The sequence below is a fragment of the Callorhinus ursinus genome, unplaced genomic scaffold (genome assembly GCF_003265705.2).
Source record: "Callorhinus ursinus isolate GAN/ISIS: 27379988/994484 unplaced genomic scaffold, GSC_fseal_2.0 scaffold8, whole genome shotgun sequence".
Classification (NCBI taxonomy): Eukaryota; Metazoa; Chordata; class Mammalia; order Carnivora; family Otariidae; genus Callorhinus; species Callorhinus ursinus.
The window spans coordinates 11452401-11471324 of NW_027397070.1; the positions used below are offsets into that span (position 1 = coordinate 11452401).

The 18924-nt window shown below is 40.7% G+C and overlaps 1 long non-coding RNA gene across 1 annotated transcript in view; it reads right to left on the reverse strand.

Moving 5' to 3' along the window:
- LOC141373238 (uncharacterized) overlaps positions 1-18924 on the reverse strand; it is a 67996-nt gene that overhangs the window by 48697 nt on the left and 375 nt on the right. The window lies entirely within an intron of this gene.

The window sequence follows — 18924 nt, forward strand, 5'->3', positions numbered from 1 at the left end:
AAAATCTAAAATGGGATACAAACAGAAACAAAAGAGTCTTACTGTATTTCAAACAAATAACCTAAGCACACTGAAGAAAAATAAATTAAGCCAAATAACTTTTGAACACAATGCTTTGCTTATATAACCTTGATCTAAAGACTAAAACAGCTACCAAAACTGAACTCCATTTCAGTATACACATTTTTCTCAGTGGTATGGGTGCATAATTCTGAAATTATTTTCTGTGTGTTGTAGGATGGAGTAAATGAATAAATATTTTGAGAATGTGGGGAACCAGGTTTCTTGCTTTCGGAGAAGACATACAAATATGGAGGAGGTAGGCTTTAAAGAATCCTGCGTTGTTGGATTGAAATTGGACACAGTATGAAGTTATAGTTTTTAGTGCATATATAAATATACAAATAAATATGCTTATTTATGTATATATGAATGTTTGGGTACAGTATGAATTTATAGATATATATATATAGAGAGAGAGAGAGAGAGAGAGACATAGAAATAAATGTGTATGTCTGTTTCTTAGGTCTTTCTGCTGAAAGGGCCTAAAAGCTTTGACACTGGTAGCATCCAAATCTGGGTTTCTAGAAACCATTCCCCACTAAAAGGAACCAGGGCTCCCTGGAGAAACAAGTGATTCCAGGGCTCAGACAGAAAAAGTACAAGATGAGTCTCCACTATCTTGTGTCAGAAAGTACATAAGTGTTCAAAAAATGATGAGTCAAAGGGACACAAGAACCAGCTTAAAATGTGCATCCACTAGGTACATCTGAGATAGTTTGAGCATCAAAATAATTATAGTAATGAACAATAACACACTGAACAAAACTAAGAACCCGTTAGTCCATACTTATAATTAATGACACCAGTAAGTGCTCCCTCACCACAACATGCCAACTCATAAATGTAGAAACAATGATGGAGTTAGAAAATCAGCATTTTGCAGCTATATAGTATTAATTGATTCAGAGAAGATCTTTAATGAATGATAAAGCTAGTAGATAAAAGTTTGATGAGAAACGGTTTATTTACAAAATCTCAAAACATCTCACTACAAATTATTAATTAGAAAGGGGAAAGTAGAAAATTTGCAGGAGAGAAATCTGGCAGACACCACCTTAGCCAAGTGATCAAAATTAACATCATCAATAATGGGTCAAACTGACACAGAATGCCTCCTCATAGAATGCACTGAGAAGGACACAGTAGCACTTAGGTAGGATTCCTGCCAAAAAGGCATAACCTAAATCTAATCATGAGGGAACATTAGACAAACCCATACTGAGAACTATTCTGGAAAATATATGACCTGTATGCTTCAAAAAAAAAAAAAAAAAGTCAATGACATGAAAGGCAGAGAAAGCCCAGGAATCCAGACTATGCAAACTAAATTCCAGACTATGCAAACTAAAAAGCCAGATAAGTAAACGTAATACTTAATCCCATATTGGATTGTGGGCCAGAAAAGCAAAATTGTTAAAAGGGACACAATTGGTGAAGTGGGAATAAGACCTTATAACTGTATCCCAGATAAAACTCTTGGCCAAAAGCAACACCAAGTTGCTTGAGATGGTAAAAGCTGTCTACTCTGGAAGTTTAGAATTAAATATAGAGATGATGAAATAAACCAAACCATGCTACTAATAGTTCGTTCATGTATTTAGGAATGATCTGTATTCATTTTATATTTGAATTAGACAACAACATTATATCAATTTCAAAATTTCAAAATTTCCTGATCTGATCTGATATTTGAACTGTGGTCGTGTAAACGAATATCCTTATTCTTAGGGAATATACACTGAAGTGTTCAGGAGTAAAGAAGTATGACGTATGCAACACACTCCTAGATAGTTCAGAGAATGATAGAATATTAACAATTGGTGGACCTGGGGGAAGGGAATAACAAGGATTTTTTGTTAATCTATTCTTATAACTATTCTATAAGCTTGAAATTATTTCCAAATGGAAAGAAGGAAGGGAAGGGAAGGGAATAGGTGGGGGCTGGGGGAGAAAAGAGGAGGGAAGGGAAGTGGGAGGAAGGGAAGAAAGCAAGCCAACAAGCAAGCAAGCAAGCTTCAACTGTACTTCAATTTAAAAAAAAAAGAAGAATTCTAATCTCCTATCTCAAAGCCCTGCGGCCTCTGCCTATGAGGTCACCAGTTGGCCCACTAATGTGTGATCTCCCCCAGAAGGGAAGAGCGAGTGTCAAATGTTCAACTCACAGCCATGACCCCAAACTATTTATGACTGTTTTGTTACAAAAAAAGATAGCAGGAAAAATAATTTTTAAGAAATACAACCCCAAGAACCTTCTACATGTGTGGCCAAACTTGTTTTCTAGCTAGAAATCTCAGGAGGCTTACATGAAGTTCCCCACAGAGCACAGACTTCGGATTATGGAATCAAAACTAGGCTCATATGCCGGCTTTGTGACTTAATAGCTACTTAATTTTCTGAGCCTCAGTTTCCCTTCTATCAAATGGACATAACTGCACCTGCCTATTATCATACAACTGTGAAAAAGATTAAATAAAATAATAAATACAAATATAATGACCTGTGTATAGCACCTAAGTTTTGCTAAATTATGTTCAATATATCTTTTTTTCCCCCTTTTCCTTTCCCATAAATGACAAGAGTGTACCTGATAGTATAAATATCTTTAGGATTACGACCAATATTCAAACATGAAAGGTAATTTTTTTTTAATTTTCAAGTTAATCAGTGGTAAATAGAGTAATTAATATCTACCAACAGGTAAACCACCCAGAGCTGCAGGCTCAAATCAGAAGAAAGAATTGGATAATGATCTAATTGGAAACTGGAAGGTCAGCTGTGAAAACAGCCCCATGTGTCGGGCACAGACAAGAAGTCCCTTGTTATCACTGTGGCTATTAAAAAGGTGCTCAGCATCTCCTTTGGTGCCCAGACAGGCATTCAGACCTTATAACTGTATCCCAGCCAAAACTCTTGGCCAAAAGCAACACCAAGTTGCTTGAGATGGTAAAAGCTATCTCTCTACTCTGGAAGTTTAGAATTAAATATAGAGATGATGAAATAAACCAAACCATGCTACTAATAGTTCGTTCATGCATTTAGGAATGATCTGTATTCATTTTATATTTGAAGTGTTTAAGAGATTTTAGGGAAATTTGATAGATTTGGACTTTGATTCTAGTTTGAAAGGTATAACTCAGTAATTTATTTTAGACTTAGATTTTCAGTTGAAAGATAAAGAGAATTATGCAAAGTTTGTAAGCAAAACTGGAATGTATACGATTAGCTTGAGATGGACCACATTCATTAACTTAATTAGCTTTTTTAGAGCTGGGAAGCCTTTGGTGGTCAGGTTGGGCAGTAGAAGTGCTTTAAATAATCAGATACACTCAATTTATAAATGCAGTTTAAAATGTTCAAGGGAATTTTATTTTATTTTTTTTTAAAGATTTTATTTATTCATTTGAGACACAGAGATACAGAGAGAGAGCATGAACAGGGGGAGAGGCAGAGGGAGAGGGAGAAGCAGGCTTCTTGCTGAGCCAGGAGCCCGATGCGGGGCTCAATCCCAGGACCCTGGGATCACGACCTGAGCCGAAGGCAGACGCTTAACCATCTGAGCCACCCAGGCACCCCCAATGGAATTTTAAAAATTGAGATGTTAATAGCACAGACTGTTCTAAGGAATTTGGTCTGTTCAGCTACTCAAGCAAATTATAATCAAATACCTCCCTGGATTGATTACATTTATTTTTAAAATAAGAATTATAATTTGAACTTGAAGGCTTAAGGAAAACTAATTTTATTTTTACTTTTTAACTTTTCTAAATTGAATATTAATTCTAGAATCTTGAGGTTTAAATTGCATTTTATATCCACAAAAACATATTGCACAGAAACTAAGTAACTCATCTGGACAGTGCCAATTTTAGGATGATGACCACTTAGATCTCTACTGTATTTTGTTTCCTAGGAGAGCTACATTCAGAAAATGGAATTTACTCAATTTTGAATTAAATATTTTTAAACTATTTTAACCCTCAGGAAATGGGAGAAAGGAAATAGGAGGGAAAAAATCCATAATAGGATGATAATGCTAATAACTAAAACTTATTTTGTCCCTAATATGTAACCCACACAGCTCTAAGCACTCCACATCTACTACTATTCACTTACCTTAAAACCCCATGAACTCTTAGAAGTAGAACAGCAGAGAAGAATAAAAGTGCTATGTGGGTCAGCCCAATCTAGGAAAGAAAAAAATGAACAAAGAAACAAAGGAAGGGAGGAAGGGAGGAAGGGAGGGAGGAAGGAAGAAAAAAGAAAAGAAAAGAAAAAGGGGCGCCTGGGTGGCTCAGCCATTAAGCATCTGCCTTCCACTCAGGTTATGATCCGTCCTGGGATCGAGCCCCACATCGGGCTCCCTGATCAGCAGGAGGCCTGCTTCTCCCTCTCCCACTCCCCTTGCTTGTGTTCCCTCTCTCGCTGTGTCTCCCTCTGTCAAATAAATAAATAAAATCTTTTTAAAAGGAAGGAAGGAAGGAAGGGAGGGAGGAGGAAATGAAAGAGGGAAAGAAAGGAAGGAAGGAAGAAAGGGAACTTCAACCAAAATTCAATTTAAAAAGAAAAAAAAACTTCTAGTCTCCTATCTTGAAGCCCTTGAGCCTCTGTCTATGAGGTAACCAGCTGGCCCACTAATGCGTGATCCCTCCCAGAGGGGAAGATTGAGTGCCAAATGTTAAAAAATTCTACAAAGAGGGGCACCTGGGAGGCTTAGTCGGTTAATTGTCCCACTCTTGATTTCCACTCAGGTCATTATCTTGAGGTTGTGGAATCCAGCCCCATGTCGGCTCCATGCTGGGCATGGATTTTCTCTCTCTCACTCTCCCTCAGCGCCTCCCCACCCCAACTCACACATACTCTAAAAATTTCTAGAAAAAATTCTTACGTCAACATTCCAAAGTAGCTCAGTTACAAGATGCAGCACCCTGTGATACATCTATTCACGTATTCACTCACTCTCAGAACTAACATTAAGCTCTGTGTGTCAGGCTAGAGAGTGGGGAATAGCTTGTAGGGAAGCAGGCCTGGAGACCAGTTAGGAGGCTGAGGTGACAATCCAGGAGGAACTGATAGAGCTTGCCTAAGGGTGGTGGCAATGGAGATGTTGACAAAAGAATAGACTGAAGAGTTCTTTAGAAGTTGGAATTGATATGACTTATTGGAAAAAAGGATGTTGGGGAAAAGGTGGTATCTTTGCTCAGGTCCTCAAAAAGCAAGGCCTGACACTCTGGAAAACAGTATGGAGGTTCCTCAAAAAGTTGAAAATAGATCTACCTTACGACCCAGCAATTGCCTACTGGGTATTTACCCCAAAGATATAAATGTAGTGATCTAAAGGGGTACGTGCACCCCAATGTTTATTGCAGCAATGTCCACAATAGCCAAACTATGGAAAGAGCCAAGATGTCCATCAACAGATGAATGGATAAAGAAGATGTGGTATATATGTATACAACATATACAATGGAATATTATGCAGCCATCAAAAAAAGAAATCTTGCCATTTGCAACGATCTTGCCATTTGCAACGACATGGATGGAACTAGAGGGTATTATGCTGAGTGAAATAACTCAGTCAGAGAAAGACAAGTGTCATATGATCTCACTGATACGAGGAATTCTTAATCTCAGTAAACAAACTGAGGGTTGCTGGAGTGGTGGGCGGTGGGAGGGATGGGGTGGCTGGGTGATACACATTGGGGAGGGTATGTGCTATGGTGAGTGCTGTGAATCGTGTAAGACTGATGAGTCACAGACCTGTACCTCTGAAGCAAATAATACATTATATGTTAAAAAAAAAAAAAAGTAGGAAGGGAAAAATGAAGGGGGGGAAATCGGAGGGGGAGATGAACCATGAGAGACTATGGACTCTGAGAAACAAACTGAGGGTTCTAGAGGGGAGTGGGTGGGGGGATGGGTTAGCCTGGTGATGGGTATTAAAGAGGGCATGTTCTGCATGGAGCACTGGGTGTTATGCACAAACAATGAATCATGGAACACTACACCAAAACTAATGATGTAATGAATGGTGACTAACATAACATAATAAAATAAAATGAAAATATAAAAAAGCAACGCCTGAGACCATAGTGATGGTCATAACAATATATTTGGTAGATGCAAGCCCAAGAAAGTGAGAATGAAGACAAGTGGAGTGAGCAAGGACAGCCGTGCCAGAACGCAGTGAGCTGCGGTGCCGCCCTGGCTCCTGGTTGGTGACAGGATGCAAAAAGAGCAGCTTGCTTAGTGCGCATGTGTATTCAGCCCACAGGACCCCTCAGAAGGGCTGCAAAGAACAAACAGAGCCTGAAGTAATCCACAAAGGAGAGAAAGGATAACTCTCACAGGTTATCGTCTCTCTTCCATTTACCAAGACAAAGAACCCTAAGGAAGGAGTGAGTGGAGTGGTAGAAAGTGATGAGTTAAATTTGAATGTTTCATTGGCTTTTGGGAGATGTCCAGATGGAAATGTCTGACAGGCAGTTGAATGTAGATGGAGTCTGGAGCTCAAGAGAAAGCCAGGTTATAGAAGGTTGGGTAAGCAGTGTGCGCTAGGCTGTGCCACCCAGAAACCCCCTCTAGGAATGAAGCACTCATTCCCCCAGCTGCCAGGACTGTTGCCTGCTGGTGGCCCATGGCCAGATTCTTCTCCAAGAGTTACCCTTTATCAAAGGAAGCTGCCTTGCCCAAGGGTATACACCTGCCATGTGCATCCAATGACACATTGATGTGGGGTTAAAAAGGCCTGTCCCCTTTGCCTCAATTCAGGTCATCTCTGAAAGGCCATGCCAGCTCTCGAGTTCTCTAGCCAATCCCATTTCCTTCATCCCACTCCCAAGGTGGTTTCTAGAGCACCCACCCCCATATACCACCTGCATGCAAATTTCTGGGTCAGAGTCTCCCAGACAACCTGACCCAAGATTAAGTGGAACCCGAGGAAGTGAGAGTTCTAGGTGGACAATTCTTTCAAGAAGCTTATCTGTGACAAGGAAGGAAGATTCCTGCAGAGAGGTACTCTCAAAGGAGGATGGTTTTGCTTTTTGTTTAATTGGGAAACACTAAGCATTTTTATCTGCTGACGGCAAAGAGCCAGTTGAGAGAGAAGAAGGGAAGACTCTGGATAGCAAAAGAACCCTGGGAAGAGACGGGGTCCAAACGACAGGTAGAAGGATTGCCTCCTAGAAGAGGGAAGACGTTCTCTATGAGGAGAATGAGGGAGAAGGAGAGGATGAGAGTGGATGTAGGTGAATTCATTTTCACTGTAGGGAAAGTTAGATCATCTGCTGAGAGGAAGACGAACTCAGGGAAAGTCAGAAGCTTGAAGACAGTGGAGAACATCAGAAATAGGCACTGAGGCAGCGGCAGGGAGAGTTGCAGGGCAGAAATGCCACACAATGGCTGAGCAGTGATGAGGGCTGCCGGAGAGTGAGGTCACCAGGAATTTATAGTGGCAATCATCACAGCACTCACCTTGGTATAATTATTCACAGGCCTCTCTCCGCACATACACCTGACAGGCTGGAGCACCCACTAAATGTTGAAGGAATGAATGGACCCATTTTAAACGAGCCCTCCAGTCAAAGGGCCTCATCTCTTCCACCAACACAGTTTCATCAACTAAAACCATATGACAGCTATCTTGGGTCTCTTGCTCCCTGCTACTTTTAGTCTCAAGAAAGGTTGAGGTGGAAAATATGCTTTTGTACCAGTTTATCATATGTTCTGTATGGATCCTTGGTAATGCATGTATGCGTTAAACAGTTTCCCAAAGATCACTGGGTAGGACAAGGCAGAGTTCAGGCTGACCCAGATCACCGGACTCTCTTTTCCATGTACTCTGCTATGAGATACACAGTGTGAAACTGCCAATGAGTTCCAGATGATTCGGTAGGCCTTCAATATTTCCCTCCTTCCTTCTTCCCTCCTCCCCCCTTCCTTCCCTCCCTCCCTCCCCCTTCCCACTCCCCCTCCCTCCATCTTTCCTCCCTGAGCATAGTAGACCTCTTGGAATCTTTTCTGACCTCCCTACTAAGCTGTCCCCCCCAGCTTCATTATGTTCAGCCCTCATTTGCACATGCTCTTGACACCTGGTGTTTGGTGGCAGAAATGGCTGATAAAATTCCACACTGATTAATTTCATGTTTAATCTAACTGATACTTCTATAGCCTTTGCAAATAACCTTTTTGAACAAAAACTGCAACGGCTCATTCCAAACCCGATCAAAGAGGTATGCATGACTCACAGCCACTAAATAAACATTGATGCCTGATGGCAGTAATATGGCTATTTATATTCAGAGCCTGATTTAACCAGTGGCATTCCTGTAATAAGATAATAAGCATGAGCTGTTTACTAGAAAAAAAGGAGAGTCTGTGATGCTGGTGTTCAATAAAATCTCTTAACAGGCAAATGAGTCTCTGAAATTGGTTGGCAAATACATCCAGAATGAGATGTGCTAATTAGTTGCTGTTACTGATTTTCTAAAATAAAGAGTTTAAACTTAAATTAGCCCTGAAATTTAGTACAATAAAAAATGCTGGACGTATGATATCACGTTGAAAATCTTATAGATTATGCCTAATTTATGTCCAGCGATACAATTAAGAAAAAAAGAACTCTGCACCTAAATCACTAGAATTTAAACAGAGACTAAGAAGAGGTTTTATATGTAGAGAATTATAAGCATAGGTATTTGAATCTCAGGTTCGAGGGGTTTTTTTTCTATTCAGAGAGCATTTGTAGGTGATCCTCTTGGCTATACGGGCAAAGATATCTATTACTATAAGCACTTTAATTTTTAAATAGAAAGAGCAAAGGAATGCAAGAATTATCTTAATAGCATTTGGATACCCTTTAAAAATAGATTAACCTATTCAGAACCAAGATCACAGAGATTCTAGGTAAGCACAGAGGAGACAATTGTCTGGATTCAGAAATAAACGATGAAAGCTTCAAGCTCTGAAGCCTCCCCCAATACTTTCCAGCACTGTTTTTCCTCCACTGAAGGAAAAGCAGCAAGCACCTCGTGCGTGCTTCCTTTCTCTTCCTGCCATCACTCCATGAGGCCCCTTCTAGCCGCTAAGGATGCATCTTCAAACCTCCATTTGTACTGCTTCCTTCACCAAGTTGGAGGGGACTTGCTTCAATCCAGACTCGCAACTTCAAATAGTGAGATGATCTCAGGAGGCAACCAAATATTTTTTTAAATCAAATATTGCATCTAAACAGATATGGCCAAGTAACAAGAGGATTGGGGTTGTGTCTCCATCGTTTTTTTTTTTTTCCCCAAAAAACCAACTATGAATTCAAGAAACTGCTGTTTGCATTTAGCTGGTGGAGATAATGTTGGTTTTCCCAGAGCACATGGTCATTCTTTGAAAGCCAGCTAGATGAGCAGATGTGAGTGCTCTAGCCCGGAGTAGTAATGTTCCTAAAGTCAGCAATGAGTTAATTCATTCATTTGGGGCCTATTTATCTATAGTTAAGCAGACAAAGGTTGATCATTTATTTGCTTTAATTAAGATGTTTAGTCTTTATCAGAGTTACTTTAGTCACCAGGGGTAATTGATTATGTACATCTTTGTTTCCATTTTATAGTGGGGACCCCCAGCTCAGGTAGCAATGTTTCCAGCTATTACTGAGACCTAGAATTACGGAGGACGGTGTCATATAGGCTAACTAATAACTGAAATTATAGAATTCTGAGTCATGAACAGGTGGTCTTCCCTATATTTTTCAATGGTATTAAAGTTCTCTTGAAACCAACTCTGGCTAGCTTAAGACAAAAGGGAATTTACTCAAAAGGATATTCATAACCTTACAAGATGTAAGATTGAACAACCACTCCTCAGAAGTCAAGAATTACACCAGCTCCAGAGACATGAAAATAAAGAGTTTCTGGGCTCATCCATTTTTGGAACTCAGCAACTAACATCTCCTGGTTCCTTTGTTTCTTTTTTTAAGATTCCATATTCTTAGACAAGAAAATCTGGTTGGTCCAGCTTGACTCAAACAAATGACGTGAACAAATCAGTTATGACTAACAGAAGAGGGGGACAAGGTCATGTGATACAGACACAGCTTCTGTGGAAGTCTCCAGAGATAGTAAGATGGTTGTCAGCTGGGCAGCAAACCCAACAGTCCTCTACCAGTGCTCCTCCAAGTACTGGTCCATAGCTTGATGCCAACCCAAGAGGGGATAAAGAGTATGCATCAGAATCTAAATCAACATACTGCTTACTTTCTCAGGAAAGTATTTCTATTACAAAAAAAAATGTCAGCTGAACTTGAAAAGTGTACTTAGAGATACAGTTTGTTTACATTCTGGCTCATTACTTCTTACCTCCTCTTGGACCAGTAGCAAAGAGTTTGCTGGTAGGCAACTGCCTGTGGACCACTCCTTGAGTAGAAGTCTCTTCTCTTCAGTCCTTGTCTGACTTTATGGGATGGTACCAGAGTAATCAAGAACATAGGCTTTGAAGATGCCTGGGTTTTAGTTCTTGCTATGCCTAATAGCAGAATGACCTGGGGTAAATAAATACTCCTAGCCTCATTTTCTTAATCTACATGAGAGATAACAATACTCCCAGATTTGTCAGGACTCTTTCAATTGCAGACAGCAGAAATTCAAATCATTAGTTTAAACCAGAAAAAAATCTGGGGAAAAAAATGGCAGTTTATATGGTTCAAACCAATGGTTCAAGCAAAAAGATTTTATTGGTTTATGAAACTGGAAAGCATAATAGTGGAGTAGGTATCACATATATCTGAATCCAGGGCTCAAATGGATAAAGAGAAACTTTGCCTTTTCCAGCAACAACCAGAATCAGATCATATGGCATATAAAAACTCTAACTGTCCCTAGTTGGGTCGTTCTCCCAACCCTCAGCCCAATCACTATCAAAAAAGACACAGTTTCATGATGGTCCAAGCTTGTGTCATATACTTGGGAGTAGTCAGAGCACTATGATTAACAGATTGGCAGGCCTGTCAGCTAAACCCTTTCTGTCTTATTTGGTCATAACCCTAATGTCTAGCACCTAATAGGTGCCCCTCAAATTAGGTAAATAAATTAGGAAGGGGTAATGTGTAGCCCCTCGAGTCTAAAGAGGGGGCAGACAAGAGCAATAAAGTTCCAGACAGCTTTTTTTTAAGATTTTATTTTTATTTATTTGGCAGAGAGAGACACAGCGAGAGAGGGAACACAAGCAGGGGGAGTGGGAGAGGGAGAAGCAGGCTTCCCGCCGAGCAGGGAGCCCGATGCGGGGCTCGATCCCAGGACCCTGGGACCATGACCTGAGCCAAGGCAGACACTTAACTGACTGAGCCACCCAGGCGCCCCAAGAGCAATAAAATTCCATAATAAATGCCTACATCATATGGCTGTTGTAAAGATTAACTAAGAATGTGACACACATGGGACAGGGCCTGACACATATTGGCACTTTCATCCACAGTATAGACCAGGTCAGGGTAGAAGCCCACATTTTCCATGTGTGACTTGCACATAGGCACCTAGGTTTCTCAGTCAACTGAATGAGCTAATAAGTGAACTCATGAATAGACAATGAGAAATCTGAATCCTATATCTTCCCCTGGAAAATGTTTTTCAACCTACTGCAATTTTTATTTTGTCCGAAGTTTTCCTCTGAATAACCAGACAAGAATCATACAAACAATAGGGCAAAAGCAAACAGGCTTTGAATTACAATCGGAGGCATTTTAGTTAAAGACCTACATTAAGAAAACCTCCTAGAGTCTGGAAAACAAATCTTCTTCAGTGAAACTTCAAGAAAACAGGCTGATTTTCAGCACAATTCTTTCTGGTGGCAGAAAAGGGACAGGTGACTTTGAAGAGCCCTTGCCCAGCGATTGGCAGCATTTGTAGGTCACATTCCAATCCAACGGAGGGCAAAGGAAGGGGGACGGGAGCAGGAGATACAATCAGAATGTCTGACTTGGCAGGTGTCCACAGAGCTCATCTAGTCTAACCCCGGATTTTACTGAGGAGGGAACTGAGGCCTGGAGGAATGAAGGGGCTTGCCTGAAGGTTGCCGCAAGGCCCCTGGAAAGGGGCAGAGCTGAGTCCAGATTCTTTTTAGTCCACGTCCAGTATTCGTCCTCCACACCACACCACAGGCAGTGGTGGCTCAGAGTGCACCAACAGTGCCCCGTGCCCCATGATTAGGTGGACAGGAAAGCAGGTAGGGAATGGTAATACTTCAGGGAGAAATCAGTGAAGACCCTCATGTGGTAAAGGGTCAAAGGATGGGGATTAGTGTACCCTGAAGAATAATCTGGCTCCCACTTTTGGTCACCAACCCCCCATGTATGACTAACCTGTATCTTTCCACCTGCCACCTGAAGAGAATCCAAAACGTGAACAATATTTTTTTTAAAAATGACATGTATCAAGCAATTTGAGCAAATAACAGATTCAGTTCTTTTATGAACAGTTCATTTTCTAAAATAAAATTCAGGACAAATGAATCAGACAAAGGATATTTGAGCCTTTTCTGAATAGAAAAAACATACACTTAGGTGCCAAAATGCTGACTTTGTGGGTTTAGAAGAATAGGCGGGTTCTTTGCGATTGGAACTAATCCAAAATCCAAGACATGTGCTCACTTAGAGGGTAAGGGTATCATATTTGTGGTGGACCATAAGTTACCCAACCAATAGTGATTCTCCCCTTCCTCACTGTCAGAGCTCCCACATTGCTAGGACTGACAGAACGCCCAGCTTCAGTTTATGACTTACGTGAGATATAAGTAAAAGACACTGAGGCTTTTTAGAAAGCCCCATTTAAAGGGAATGACTCAGATGGCAGGCCCTTTCTGTTCCTCTTTCTATATCTTTCAGATGCTGGGGTCAAGTGGCTGGAGCTCTAGAAATCATACTATAAACACGGGATGAAGATTCACCCTAGGGATTGTGGAATGGCAAGCTGCCAAGACCTTAGATCCCCAAAAAGCTCATGGCACCGCCACATCAACCCTACACTGCCCACTTCTGGACACCTTATTTGAGGAGAGGAAAAGAAAGTTCTGTGTTGCTTAAATCAATTTTCAGATCAGCCAAGTACAGTTCCTGACTGATACAAACACACAGCGTGCCCTTGGCAAAGTAACTTCTTTAGCCCATTCATGTCTCAGTTTCTTACTCTTTGAAGTTGAGTAAGAGTACTAACCAGCTTTAAAGAACACATAATACAGTGATTTTAATATTCTGTTTACTAAAGCCCTAGAAAATTTTTGGAGGTAGTCCAAAGGAGGAAGGGGGTAAATACATGGGTATCTGAATGCCCAATATTCAATCAGAACACTTCCTCTTCTATTTGATTTTTATATTGGGTTTCCAAGTAAGATTTCATTTGGGGGGGGAAGAATGTAAAGGCCAAAAGAATTTGAAAATCACTGGCATGGAAAAATGTTTAGTCCTCTGTATGTGAGAAGGACACTTGGGGTGTACCACTAATCCTGAGATGATACTTTTCTAACGTCGCCAGTGGATCTAATGATGCCAGTTCGATGCTTCTTGAGACCAATATCTCACACCTGTAGACCAGCCTAAGGGAGCAGTCTGGGGCCATGGAGCAGTGCAAAGTGCCCTGACCCATGCAGGAATAAAATCAGTCACCCGGCTACCTCCAAGCTGCACTCTAACCCTCTGAAGGATAACAAGCCGGAGAGCCGTGCACAGCTGCATTCTGAGGTGTTACATAGAGACTGGAGGAATCTAGGGAGCTGTGTCCAGAAGGAAGGCATTTTGTCCCTCACTGGCTCTTGTTACCTCCCATAGCCCTGACCTCTCTAACCCATCAGACTTAGCATACTTCTTTATTCAAGGGTTCAGTAGTCTTCCATATGGGAAAAAGTTCCCAACTGAGCTTTTGGGAAGGGGAAAGGGAACAGGAATGGGAACAGGACGGGGATGGGACAGGGAGGGGAGGGGACGGGAGGGGAGGGGAGGGGAGGGGGGGGGAGGGGAGGGGAGGGAAGGGAGGCAGTCCTGGGCCTTTCACACAACTTTGACTTCTAATCATGCTATCTCTTAGCAGAACATCTCACCTGGGCCTTGGGGAAAGAACTAAACTTACAAAGATCTTAGGATCTTGGAAGTCAGCATCTGTCTGTCAAATCCCCAAAAGTGATACACACCAGGCTCACTGGTTATAGAAGTCTCCTCTGCACACTCTGCCACCTCAAATAATAAGCAGCAGCAGAGGGCTGAGGGCTGGCACCTGCTCCACCAGAGTCCCTGAAGCAATCCTACCCCTGACTCCAAATTCTCCTTCCCAACCGCCTTGCTTTCAACTTTGACTTGTCAATCAAGCCACGGCTTGTCCTACTCAAGTCCTTGGCTCTGTTTCTCTGAACATGATCATTGCCCATCTGTTTCTCTTTGTTGGGGTCATGTCCCATTACTGAGCCCCCAGCCTCATGAGCTCTGTCCTTAATTACCTCTTGCTAACTCTGCACACTATCTCCGGCTACATACGTGCCCATTCAGAGCACTCCAAACTGCCAAAATCTAGACTCTTCTGTCTGCCTTTCTTTCTTTCTCATCTTCTCAAACATCTCTACACAAGCACACTTCATTCAAATAGGTCATTCAAATAGCAGCTATCCTATTGCATTGCATCTTACCTCTTTCTTTTCCACCCCAACTCCACCTTTGCAAATACATCCTTCTGGGTAGGTTTTTGAATGATGATGAGGGAAATAAGAGGAAAGATGACATCAAAATTTAAGAGAAAGAATTTGCAGGGTAATTAAGAAGAGTAGATGGAAGGTCTGTTTCCTATCAGATTCAGTGAGGCAGATGGGAGTGCTAAATTTTGTCTCTTCGCCCTCTGCATGTATTTCTGCCTCTTTTCTATACTCCTCTCTGGATCCCAGGAGTTGGAAGACTTAAAACCATATCTTCCTTACTCCTTTTCTGCTAGGATTTTAGATATGACTTACCTTCTGCCATTAAAATGTACTAACATGCTCTCTGGCATACAGAAGGGAAGCGGAGATCATTCTTTCTGGGACAGTAGTGACTGATGAACATGCTCCCACAAACACAAGCTTTCACAGTAGCCAGACTCCATGTTACACTCGCCAGTGACCAGCCTTATGGTAATGGGCAGGTGTCCCTACCAGCAGTGTTTTCCTGACCTCTGGGTAATAGTAGAGAGTAGATGGAAGAGAAAAGGAAGCCTACTGGATTCAGTAAAGCGGATCAAGCCGTAACCTCTCTTCTCCCCCCACCCCCTTATAGGGTCAAATAACTGAGACACTATTTCTTATAAATGAACTTTAAAATAAGTAGTATTGGAATAACTGCTAGTCATGGATACGTCTGGTTTAATGTTCAAAAACCAATCCATATAGTCACCCACATTAATAAAGAGAAAAAAATTCCTTGTGACTGTATCAGTTGATGCAGAATGAACATTTGATAAAAATTCAACACCTATTCATGATTTAAAAAACTCTCAGAAAACTAGGAATAGCAGGAAACTTACTCAATTTGATAAAGAACATCAGTGAAAAATTCCATAGCTAACAAATTGTAAAAGACTGAATGTTTTTCCCCTAAGATCGTGCACAAGGGTGGGGGGGTGCCTGGGTGACTCAGTCTGTTAAGCGTCTGCCTTTGGCTCAGGTCATGATCCCAGGGTCTTGGGATCAAGCCCAGCATGGAGCCTGCTTCTCTCTTTCCCTCTGCCATTCCCCCCTCTTGTGTTCTCTGGCGCTCTCTCTCTTTCTCTGTTGAATAAATAAATAAAATTTTAAAAAAAGATCAGGTACAAGGTAAAAAGGTCTGCAAAGTTGTCTGCTCTCATCACTGCTATTCCTGTGACCTAGCCAGCTCAATAAAGCAAGAAAAAAAAATAGAGGCATACAGACAAGAAAGAACTAAAAATGTCCCTCTTTGCAGATACCATCATGGTCTACATAGAAATCCCAAGGAATCTGAAAAAAACATTCCTCAAACTAGTAGTTTCAACTACATCACAGATACAAGATCAACATACAAAAATCAATTGTAACAATAGAAAAATGAATTGCATTTCTATATTCTTACAGTGACTATGTGGACACAAATTAAAAATACAATACCATTTATAACCACTCAAAAAAATATAGCAATGGAGTGACTGCTGTTCACAAGTCTCTTGGCTGCTAGAGAGCCCCATTCTGAGATAAGACACCTCTCCATCCTGACTCTAGTAAAGAGGTCAGGAAACCCTGAGTAAGAGTAGAGGTACTAATTTCGGGCAGTTAATTACATTCTTTCAGCATCCATCTCCCTGAAGTTTTCACTGGGCAAATCCTTCAGGAGGACATCCCCATTAGCTATTCATTTTTCTTTTGCACTGACTGGAGAATGAAGTGACTGTTGGCTGTGTCACACAACTCGTTGAAATTCACCCCTGGGTGAAGTGATCCTCAAATAATTACCAAATGTAGTTCAGGTAACTGAATTAGTGAATTACATTGGCTCCTTTGAGATGAAAGACTCTTTAGGAATGTGAAATACTTTGGTTCTTTGTTATTAATAAACTGAACAATGAAAGAACCCAAAGTAGTATTCAATATGCTCCAGGAATGGGATGACTAAAATTAAAGAATGCAATTGATTTTCATTTTCCATACTTTTCATTTTCTATCCTTTTCATTTCAGTAGTCAGGACTGAATATGACAAGTCATCAAATCCCCTCTGATGTTAATAAGGCATCAACTATAGAACTCTGGGAAGAGAAAAATTCAGCCAAAGTGTGGCAAGTAGGTGGGTACCCTCTCTACGGTTTATTATCATTTCCTCTCACCCACCCTGTTACAGTTCTCTACGGGTGAAAACCTACCTTGACTTGCTTTCATTTTCTTCTGCCTTAGTCTAATTTTCCAAAATTAAGTGTCTCAACTACTCACCCACCCTTCAGACAGACAATTGTACCCATCACTTGTACCCAGCAGAGGAAAGTAGGATGCTCTCAGCTTAGTGCTCTGCCCTGGGTATGACGAAGACAGAAGCATAGAAAGTGAATCCCCAGCAGAGTTTGACCCTGGGGCAGGAGGAATGGGAAGTGGTTAGGGAGGGGGCTCAGGGCTGGCAAATCAAACCCCAGCCTATGTGAGGTTGGTAGAGAGCTGAAAAAGGTGGAGATGCTGGATATGGGTGTCCTGCATTTATTAAATTAGATTTACAGTTCCTCATTTTCAGTTTTCATTTTGAAAGCATTGAGGGTTTTTCTATTTCTCCTCCTTGCTTTTCAAATACCTTTTTAAGTGTAATTTATTTGTTTTGGAATTGCAATAGGAAATCCATTCATGTAGTTCATAAGTCAAAGGCATACAATTTTACACAGTGAAGTCTCCCTCCCCCACACATGCTCCAGCCCTCCAGTTCCCCTCTAGAGGTATCAGGGTCACTGATTTCCTATGTTTCCTTGCAGAAATATACAAGTAAATTTGTGCAAGGCACCTCTCACCATCTTTTTTTTTTTTTTTAAAGATAGGATTGATCGATTTGGGGGGAGGTGGACAGGAGAGAGAGAATCTCAAGCAGACTCCATGCTGAGCATGGAGCCCAACATCAGGCTAGATCCCATGACCCTGAGATCACAACCCCATGACCCCATCAGGACCCCAGTGGAAATCAAGACTCCCCCAACCAACTGTGCCACCCAGACACCCCACCTCTCACCATCTTTTATTTACACAAATGGCAATCCACTATTCTGTTCCATCCCTTACTTTTTTTACTTAAGATATACCAGAGGTCACTACACACCAGTACACAAAGAGCTCCTCAATCTTTCTCCATGATGAGTAGTAATCCATTATATTAACATAGTACCATCTGTCTAACCACTCTGCCATAAGTGATCACGTCCATTATTTCCTTTTTTTTGATACTACAAAAAATGCTGCAATGAATAACCTTGTTCAACAAGTGATTTCCATATCTAGGAGTATGTTGTAAATAGAATCGCTACTAATAGAATTATTATAAATAATTCCTATAAGTCAAATCACTGAATCAAAGATTATATATATTTGTAATTTTGATAGAGACTGCCAAATTGCCAATCCATGTCACGTGACCCAATATCCTTTACCCACTTTTGCATTGCGTTATTGGTCTTTTTCCTAAGGATTATGTAGCAATGACTTGCAAATATGTTTCCCAATTTGTCTAATGACTTTTGACTCCCCTTATGGTTGTTTTTGCATGCACATTATTAAAAACATGGTTGAATGTTTCAATCTTTTATTTTATAACTGCTATAATTTGTTCATATCTTAAAAGGTTTTCTTTGGTCATAAATTACAACAAAAAAAAGAGTCCATATGTCTTTTCGTATTTTTTATGGTTTCACATTTTTATATTTAAAATCTTTGACCCATTTGGAATTTCTTTGGTAAAGTATGAGGTATGGCTCCAATTTTATTTATGATAGCTGGCTATCATGTTGTCCAAACACCACTGATAAAACATCTAGTTTTCCCCACGGATTTGAAATGAGACCTTTATTATTTGCTAAATCCCTGTATGTTTTGGGGTCTACTTCTTGACATTGATTTTGTTTCAATTTCTCTATTCATGAGCCAGTGGTACCCTATTTTAATGTTTTGGAACTTAACTAAAGTTAACTGTACTGCAGTTTTTAAAGCTTTACTTTTCTCTCCCCAAAGCAACAAGGTTTCTTCTCTGTGTCTTATAACTTTGTTTACTTTCCCTCAGAAAGCTCATGACCAATTTTTTTCTTAATCTTCCAGAAAAAGAAATTTGGCTTCTACCAGCTGAGTGGCATAGGCAAATAAATGGAATAACATTGGGCCAATAAGGAGAAGATCACAGG